This window comes from Schistocerca gregaria, unplaced genomic scaffold (assembly GCF_023897955.1).
Source record: "Schistocerca gregaria isolate iqSchGreg1 unplaced genomic scaffold, iqSchGreg1.2 ptg000079l, whole genome shotgun sequence".
Lineage (NCBI taxonomy): Eukaryota > Metazoa > Arthropoda > Insecta > Orthoptera > Acrididae > Schistocerca > Schistocerca gregaria.
Window position 1 is genome coordinate 1702674 of NW_026061711.1, and position 10014 is coordinate 1712687.

The window sequence follows — 10014 nt, forward strand, 5'->3', positions numbered from 1 at the left end:
CTTTTAACTGGCTTTGGTGCCTTGGGCATGAGCTATGACCTTAAAATTTTGCATGAAAGGAGGACTAGCAGCCGCGTTGCAAGGAAGAATGTGAAAAGTGTTCTTATGGAGTAAAAACCTGAGATATCGGTCCGGTTTCGTCATTTGTTATCAAATCGACTTGAAGCCAGATTGTTACATTGGCCGCTCTTCTCTCTGAAACCATTATATTTATTGTCTGCAAAGGTATGTCGCTTGCTGCAGTATACGGAGACACTAAAAGCACCATAGTAGAACACAGAAGTAGCTTCTAAGTTGATGTAATAGCCAGTAAGATGTAGTACAATTCACATTTTAGTTATCGTTTATTGACTTTTTAGACGGCTTTGGCGCCTTGTATTTGAACTAGAACCTTACGTTTTTGCATGATGAAGGACTAGCAGCCGCTTTGCACGGGTAATTTGAAAAGTGATCATAAGTAGTAAAAACCTGCGAAATCTGTCCGTTTTCGTCATTTGTTATCGTATCGACTTAAAGCCAGATCGTCACATTGGCCGCTCTTCTCTCTGAAACGGTTATATTTATAGTGTGCAAAGCTATGTCGCGTGTTGCGGTATGCGCGAGACACTAAAAGCATCATAGCAGAACACAGAAGAAGCTTCAAAGTTGATGTAATAGCAAGTTAGAAATAGTACAATTCAAGTTATAGTTATCGATTATTGACCTTTTACCCTTCTTTGGTGATTTGGACATTAGCTAGGACCTTAAGATTTTGCATAAAGGGATCTCTAGCAGCCACTTTGCACGGGAGTATGTAAAAAGTGTTCATATATATAGTAAAAACCAGAGAAATCCGTCCGTTTTCGTCATTTGTTAACCATTCGACTTAAAGCCAGTTCGTCACATTGGCCGCTCTTCTCTCTGAAACGGTTTCATTTATCGTCTGCAACGCTATGTCGTGTGCTGCGGTATGGGCTCGACACGTAAAGCACCATAGTAGAACACAGAAGAAGCTTCTAAGTTGACGTAATAGCTAGTAAGAAACAGTACAATTCAAGTTTTAGTTATTGATTATTTACCTTTTACCTTTCTTTGGTGCTGGCTTGATGGGAAGTCTGGCAGCCACGTTGCACGGGAGAATGTAAAAAGTGTTTATATGTAGTAAAAACCTGAGAAATCGGGCCGTTTTCGTTTTTTCTTATCGAATCGAATTAAAGCCAGATCGTCACACTGCCCGCTCTTCTCTCTGAAACGGTTACATTTATCGTCTGCATAGCTATGTCGCGTGCTGCGGCTTGCGGAGACACTAAAAGCACCATAGTAGAACACAGAAGAAGTTTCAAAGTTGAAGTAATAGCCAGTAAGAAGTAGTACAATTCACGTGTTAGTAATCGATTATTGACTTTTTAGACGGGTTTGGCGCCTTGGACTTGTGCTAGGACCTTAAGTTTTTGCATGATGAAGGACTAGCAGCCGCTTTGCACGGGTGATTTGAAAAGTGTTCATATGTGCTAAAAACCTGAGACATCTGCCATTTTCGTCATTTGTTATCAAATCGATTTAAAGCCAGATCGTTACATTGGCCACTCCTCTCTCTGAAACGGTTTCATTTATCGTCTGCAAAGCTGTGTCGTGTGCTGCGGTATGGGCTAGACACTAAAAGCACCATAGCAGATCACAGAAGATGCTTCTAAGTTGATGTAATAGCCAGTAAGAAACACTACAATTCAAGTTTTAGTTATCGAATATTGACCTTTTACCCTTCTTTGGTGCCTTGGACATGAGCTAGGACCTTAAGATTTTGCTTGAAGGGAAGTCTAGCAGACGCGTTGCACGGGAGAATGTGAAAAGTGTTCATATGTAGTAACAACCTGAGATGTCCGTCCGTTTTTGTCATTTGTTATCGAATCGACTTAAACCCAGAACGTCACGTTGGCCGCTCTTCTCTCTGAAACGGTTACATTTATCGTCTACAAAGCTATGACGCGTGATACGATATGCGAAGAAACAAATAACACCATAGCAGAACACAGAAGAAGCTTCTAATCTGATATAATAACTAGTAAGAAGTATTACAATTCACGTATTAGTTATCGATTATTGTCCCTTTAGCCGTCTTTGGTGTCTTGTACATGAGCTGGGACATTAAGATTTTGCATGAAAGGAGTACCAGCAGCCGCGTTGCTCGGGAGAATGTGATAAGTGTTGATAAGTAGTAAAAACCTGAGAAATCCGTCCGTTTTCCTCATCTGTTATCAAATCGTCTTAAAGCCAGAACGTTACATTGGCCGCGATTCTCTTTGTAACGGTTACGTTTATCGTCTGCACAGCTATGTCGGGTGCTGTGGTATGCTTAGACAATAAATGCACCATAGTAGAACACAGAAGAAGCTTCTAAGTTGATGTAATAGCCAGTAAGAAATAGTACAATAACGGTTTACATATCGATTATTCACTTTTTAGCTGGGTTTGGGGCCTTGGACATGAGCTAGGACCTTCAGATTTTGCATCTAAGGAGGACTAGCAGCTGCGTTGCACGGGAGAATGTGAAAAGTGTTCATATGTAGTAAAAACCTGAGACATCCGTCCGTTTTCGTCATTTTTCTTATCAAATCGACTTAAAGCCAGATCGTCACATTGGCCGCTCTTCTCTCTGAAACGGTTACATTTATCGTCTGCAAAGCTATGTCGCGTGCTGCGGTATGCGGAGACACTAACAGCACCATAGTAGAAAACAGATGAAACTTCTAAGTTGATGTAATAGCCAGTAAGAAGTAGTACAATAACGTTATCGATACCGATTATTGACTTTATAGCTGGCTTTGGGGTCTTGGACATGAGCTCGGACCTTAAGAATTTGCATCAAAAGAGAACTAGCAGTTGCGTTGCAGGGGAGAATGTGAAAAGTGTTCATATGTAGTAAAAACCTGAGAAATCCGTCCGTTTTCGTCATTTCTTATCAAATCGACTTAAAGCCAGATCGTCACATTGGTCGCTCTTCTCTCTGAAACGGTTACATTTATCGTCTGCAAAGCTATGTCGCGCGCTGCGGTATGCGGAGACACTAACAGCACCATAGTAGAACACTGATGAAACTTCTAAGTTGATGTAATAGCCAGTAAGAAGTAGTACAATAACGTTTTAGATATCGATTATTGACTTTTTAGCTGGCTTTGGGGTCTTGGACATGAGCTAGGACCTTAAGACATTGCATCAAAGGAAGACTAGCAGCTGCGTTGCACGGGAGAATGTGAAAGTGTTCATGTGTAGTAAAAACCTGAGAAATCCGTCCGTTTTCGTCATTTCTTATCAAATCGACTTAAAGCCAGATCGTCACATTGGTCGCTCTTCTCTCTGAAACGGTTACATTTGTTACATTTATCGTCTCCAAAGCTATGTCGCGTGTTGTGGTATGCGGAGACAATATAGGCACCATAGTAGAATACAGAAGAAGCTTCTAAGTTGATGTAATAGCCAGTAAGAAGTAGCACGATAACGTTTTAGATATCGATTATTGACTTTTTAGCTGGCTTTGGGGCCTTGGACATGAGCTAGGGCCTTAAGATCTTGCATCAAAGGAGGACTAGCAACTGCGTTGCACGGGAGAATGTGAAAAGTATTCACATGTAGTACAAACCTGAGAAATCCGTCCGTTTTCGTCATGTCTTACCAATTCGACTTAAAGCCAGAACGTTACATTGGTCGCTCTTCTCTCTGAAACGGTTACATTTATCGTATGCAAAGCTATGTCGCGTGTTGCGGTATGCGGAGACACTAACAGCACCATAGTAGAAAAAAGATGAAACTTCTAAGTTGATGTAATAGCCAGTAAGAAGTAGTACAATAACGTTTTAGATACCGATTATTGACTTTTTAGCTGGCTTTGGGGCCTTGGACATGAGCTAGGACCTTAAGATTTTGCATCAAAGGAGAACTGTCAGCTGCGTTGAACGGGAGAATGTGAAAAGTGTTCATATGTAGTAAAGACCTGAGAAATCCGTCCGTTTTCGTCATTTCTTACCAATTCGACTTAAAGCAACATCGTCACATTGGTCGCTCTTCTCTCTGAAACGGTTACATTTATCATCTGCAAAGGTATGTCGCGTGCTGCGGTATGCGGATACTCTAACAGCACCATTGTAGAACACAGATGAAACTTCTAAGTTGATGTAATAGCCAGTAAGAAGTAGTACAATAACGTTTTAGATATCGATTATTGACTTTTTAGCTGGCTTTGGGGTCTTGGACATGAGCTAGGACCTTAAGACTTTGCATCAAAGGAGGACTAGCAGCTGCGTAGCACGGGAGAATGTGAAAAGTGTTCATATGTAGTAAAAACCTGAGAAATCCGTTCGTTTTCGTCATTTCTTATCAAATCGACTTAAAACCAGATCGTCACATTGGCCGCTCTTCTATCTGAAACGGTAACATTTATCGCTTGCAAAGCTATGTCGCGTGCTGCGGTATGCCGAGACACTAACAGCACCATAGTAGAACACAGAAGAAGCTTCTAAGTTGATGTAATTGCCAGTAAGAAGTAGTACAATAACGTTTTAGATATCGATTATTGACTTTTTAGCTGGCTTTGGGGCCTTGGACATGGGGTAGGACCTTCAGATTTTGCATCTAAGGAGGACTAGCAGCTGCGTTGCACGGGAGAATGTGAAAAGTGTTCATATATAGTAAAAACCTGAGATATCCGTCCGTTTTCGTCATTTGTTATCGAATCGACTTAAAGCCAGATCGTCACACTGGCCGCTCTTCTCTCTGAAACGGTTACATTTATCGTCTGCAAAGCTATGTCGCGTGCTGCGGTATGCGGAGACACTAACAGCACCATAGTAGAAAACAGATGAAACTCCTAAGTTGATGTAATAGCCAGTAAGAAGTAGTGCAATAACGTTTTAGATACCGATTATTGAATTTTTAGCTGGCTTTGGGGCCTTGGACATGAGCTAGGACCTTAAGATTTTGCATCAAAGGAGAACTAGATGCTCCGTTGCACGGGAGAATGTGAAAAGTGTTCATGTGTAGTAAAAACCTGAGAAATCCGTCCGTTTTCGTCATTTCTTACCAAATCGACTTAAAGCAAGATCGTCACATTGGTCGCTCTTCTCTCTGTAACTGTTACATTTATCATCTGCAAAGCTATGTCGCGTGCTGCGGTATGCAGAGACACTAACAGTACCATAGTAGAACCCTGATGAAACTTCTAAGTTGATGTAATAGCCAGTAAGAAGTAGTGCAATAACGTTTTAGATATCGATTATTGACTTTTTAGCTGGCTTTGGGGTCTTGGACATGAGCTAGGGCCTTAAGATCTTGCATCAAAGGAGGACTAGCAGCTGCGTTGCACGGGAGAATGTGAAAATTGTTCACATGTAGTACAAACCTGAGAAATCCGTCCGTTTTCGTCATTTCTTATCAAATCGACTTAAAGCCAGAACGTTACATTGGCCGCTCTTCGCTCTGAAACGCTATTATTTATCTCCTGCAAAGCTATGTCGCGTGCTGCGGTATGCCGAGACACTAACAGTACCATAGTAGAACACAGAAGAAGCTTCTAAGTTGATAACACTGCCAGTAAGAAGTAGTACAATAACGTTTTAGATATCGATTATTGACTTTTTAGCTGGCTTTGGGGCCTTGAACATGAGCTACGGCCTTAAGATTTTGCATCAAAGGAGGACTAGCAGCTGCGTTGCACGGGAGAATGTGAAAAGTGTTCATATGTAGTAAAAACCTGAGAAATCCGTTCGTTTTCGTCATTTCTTATCAAATCGACTTAAAGCCAGATCGTCACATTGGCCGCTCATCTATCTGTAACGGTAACATTTATCGCTTGCAAAGCTATGTCGCGTGCTGCGGTATGCCGAAACACTAACAACACCATAGTAGAACAAGGAAGATGCTTTTAAGTTGATGTAATTGCCAGTAAGAAATAGTGCAACAACGTTTTAGATATCGATTATTGACTTTTTAGCTGGCTTTGGGGCATTGGACATGAGCTAGGGCCTTAAGATTTTGCATCAAAGGAGGACTAGCAGCTGCGTAGCACGGGAGAATGTGAAAAGTGTTCATATGTAGTAAAAACCTGAGAAATCCGTTCGTTTTCGTCAGTTCTTATCAAATCGACTTAAAGCAAGATCGTCACATTGGTCGCTCTTCTCTCTGAAACTGTTACATTTATCATGTGCAAAGCTATGTCGCGTGCTGCGGTTTGCGGATACTCTAACAGCACCATCGTAGAACACAGATGAAACTTCTAAGTTGATGTAATAGCCAGTAAGAAGTAGTACAATAACGTTTTAATTATCGATTATTGACTTTTTAGCTGGCTTTGGGGTCTTGGACATGAGCTAGGACCTTAAGACTTTGCATCAAAGGAGGACTAGCAGCTGCGTTGCACGGGAGAAAGTGAAAAGTGTTCATATGTTGTAAAAACCTGAGAAATCCGTCCATTTTCGTCATTTCTTATCAAATCGACTTAAAGCCAGGACGTCACATTGGTCGCTCTTCTCTCTGAAACAGTTACATTTTTCGTCTGCAAAGGTATATCGCGTGCTGCGGTATGCAGAGACACTAACAGTACCATAGTAGAACACTGATGAAACTTCTAAGTTGATGTAATAGGCAGTAAGAAGTAGTGCAATAACGTTTCAGATATCGATTATTGACTTTTTAGCTGGCTTTGGGGTCTTGGAAATGAGCTAGGACCTTAAGACTTTGCATCAAAGGAAGACTAGCAGCTGCGTTGCACGGGAGAATGTGAAAAGTGTTCATATGAAGTAAAAACCTGAGAAATCCGTCCGTTTTCGTCATTTCTTATCAAATCAAATTAAAGCCAAAACGTTACATTGGCCGCCCTTCTCTGTGAAACGGTACCATTTATCGCCTGCAAAGCTATGACGCGTGCCGCGGTATGCCGAGACACTAACAGCACCATAGTAAAACAGAAGAAGCTTCTAAGTTGATGTAATTGCCAGTAAGAAGTAGTACAATAACGTTTTAGATATCGATTATTGACTTTTTAGCTGGCATTGGGGCCTTGGACATGAGCTAGGACCTTAAAATTTTGCATCAAAGGAGGACTAGATGCTCCGTTGCACGGGAGAATGTGAAAAGTATTCATATGCAGTACAAACCTGAGAAATCCGTCCGTTTTCGTCATTTCTTATCAAATCGACTTAAAGCCAGGACGTCACACTGGACGCTCTTCTCTCTGTAAAGGTTACATTACTCGTCTACAGAGCTATGTCGCGTGCTGCGGTATGCGGAGACACTAACAGCACCATAGTAGAACACAGATGAAATTTCTAAGTTGATGTAATAGCCAGTAAGAAGTAGCACAATAACGTTTTAGATATCGATTATTGACTTTTTAGCTGGCTTTGGGGACTTGGACATGAGCTAGGACCTTAAGATTTTGCATCAAAGGAGGACTAGCAGCTGCGTTGCACGGGAGAATGTGAAAAGTGTTCATATGTAGTAAAAACATGAGAAATCCGTCCGTTTTCGTCATTTCTTATCAAATCGACTTAAAGCCAGATCGTCACATTGGTCGCTCTTCTCTCTGAAACGGTTACATTTATCGTCTGCAAAGCTATGTCGCGTGCTGCGGCATGCGGAGACACTAACAGCACCATAGTAGAACACTGGTGAAACTTCTAAGTTGATGTAATAGCCAGTAAGAAGTAGTACAATAACGTTTTAGATATCGATTATTGACTTTTTAGCTGTCATTGGGGTCTTGAACATGAGCTAGGACCTTAAGACCTTTCATCAAAGGAGGACTAGCAGCTGCGTTGCACGGGAGAATGTGAAAAAAGTTCATATGTAGTAAAAACCTGAGAAATCCGTTCGTTTTCGTCATTTCTTATCAAATCGACTTAAAGCCAGATCGTCACATTGGTCGCTCTTCTCTCTGAAACGGTTACATTTGTTACATTTATCGTCTGCAAAGCTATGTCGCGTGCTGCGGTATGCGGAGAGACTAACAGCACCATAGTAGAAAACAGATGAAACTTCTAAGTTGATGTAATAGCCAGTAAGAAGTAGTACAATAACGTTTTAGATTTCGATTATTGACTTTTTAGCTGGCTTTGGTGCCTTGGACGTGAGCTAGGACCTTAAGATTTTGCATCAAGGGAGAACTAGCAGCTGCGTTGCACGGGAGAATGTGAAAAGTGTTCATATGTAGTAAAAACATGAGAAATCAGTCCGTTTTCGTCATTTCTTATCAAATCGACTTAAAGCCAGATCGTCACATTGGTCGCTCTTCTCTCTGAAACGGTTACATTTATCGTCTGCAAAGCTATGACGCGTGCTGCGGTATGCGGAGACACTAACAGCACCATAGTAGAAGACTGATGAAACTTCTAAGTTGATGTAATAGCCAGTAAGAAGTAGTACAATAAAGTTTTAGAAATCGATTATTGACTTTTTAGCTGGCTTTGGGATCTTGGACATGAGCTAGGACCTTAAGACATTGCATCAAAGGAAGACTAGCAGCTGCGTTGCACGGGAGAATGTGAAAAGTGTTCATATGTAGTAAAAACCTGAGAAATCCGTCAGTTTTCGTCATTTCTTATCAAATCGACTTCAAGGCAGAACGTCACATTGGCCGCTCTTCTCTCTGAAACGGTTACATTTGTTACATTTATCGTCTGCAAAGCTATGTCGCGTGCTGCGGTATGCGGAGAGACTAACAGCACCATAGTAGAAAACAGATGAAACTTCTAAGTTGATGTAATAGCCAGTAAGAAGTAGTACAATAACGTTTTAGATTTCGATTATTGACTTTTTAGCTGGCTTTGGTGCCTTGGACGTGAGCTAGGACCTTAAGATTTTGCATCAAGGGAGAACTAGCAGCTGCGTTGCACGGGAGAATGTGAAAAGTGTTCATATGTAGTAAAAACCTGATAAATCCGTCCGTTTTCATTATATCTTATCAAATCGACTTAAAGCCAGATCGTCACATTGGTCGCTCTTCTCTCTGAAACGGTTACATTTATCGTCTGCAAAGCTATGTCGCGTGCTGCGGCATGCGGAGACACTAACAGCACCATAGTAGAACACTGATGAAACTTCTAAGTTGATGTAATAGCCAGTAAGAAGTAGTACAATAACGTTTTAGATATCGATTATTGACTTTTTAGCTGGCATTGGGGTCTTGAACATGAGCTAGGACCTTAAGACCTTTCATCAAAGGAGGACTAGCAGCTGCGTTGCACGGGAGAATGTGAAAAGTGTTCATATGTAGTAAAAACCTGAGAAATCCGTCCGTTTTCGTCATTTCTTATAAAATCGACTTAAAGCCAGATCGTCACAATGGTCGCTCTTCTCTCTGAAACGGTTACATTTATCATCTGCAAAGCTATGTCACGTGCTGCGGTATGCGGAGACACTAACAGCACCATAGTAGAACACAGATGAAAGTTCTAAGTTGATGTAATTGCCAGTAAGAAGTAGTACAATAACGTTTTAGATATCGATTATTGACTTTTTATTTGGCTTTGGGGCCTTGGACATGACCTAGGACCTTAAGATATTGCATCAAAAAAGGACTAGCAGCTGCGTTGCACGGGAGAATGTGAAAAGTGTTCATATGTAGTAAAAACCTAAGAAATCCGTCCGTTTTCGTCATTTCTCATCAAATCGACTTAAAGCCAGATCGTCTCATTGGTCACTCTCCTCTCTGAAACGGTTACATTTATCGTCTGTAAAGCTATGTCACATGCTGCGGTATGCGGAGACACTAACAGCACCATAGTAGAAAACAGATGAAACTTCTAAGTTGATGTAATAGCCAGTAAGAAGTAGTACAATAACGTTATAGATACCGATTATTGACTTTTTAGCTGGCTTTGGGGTCGTGGACATGAGCTAGGACCTTAAGATTTTGCGTCAATAGATAACTAGCAGCTGCGTTGCACGGGAGAATGTGAAAAGTGTTCATGTGTAGTAAAAACCTGCGAAATCCGTCCGTTTTCGTCATTTCTTTTCAAATCGACTTAAAGCCAGATCGTCACATTG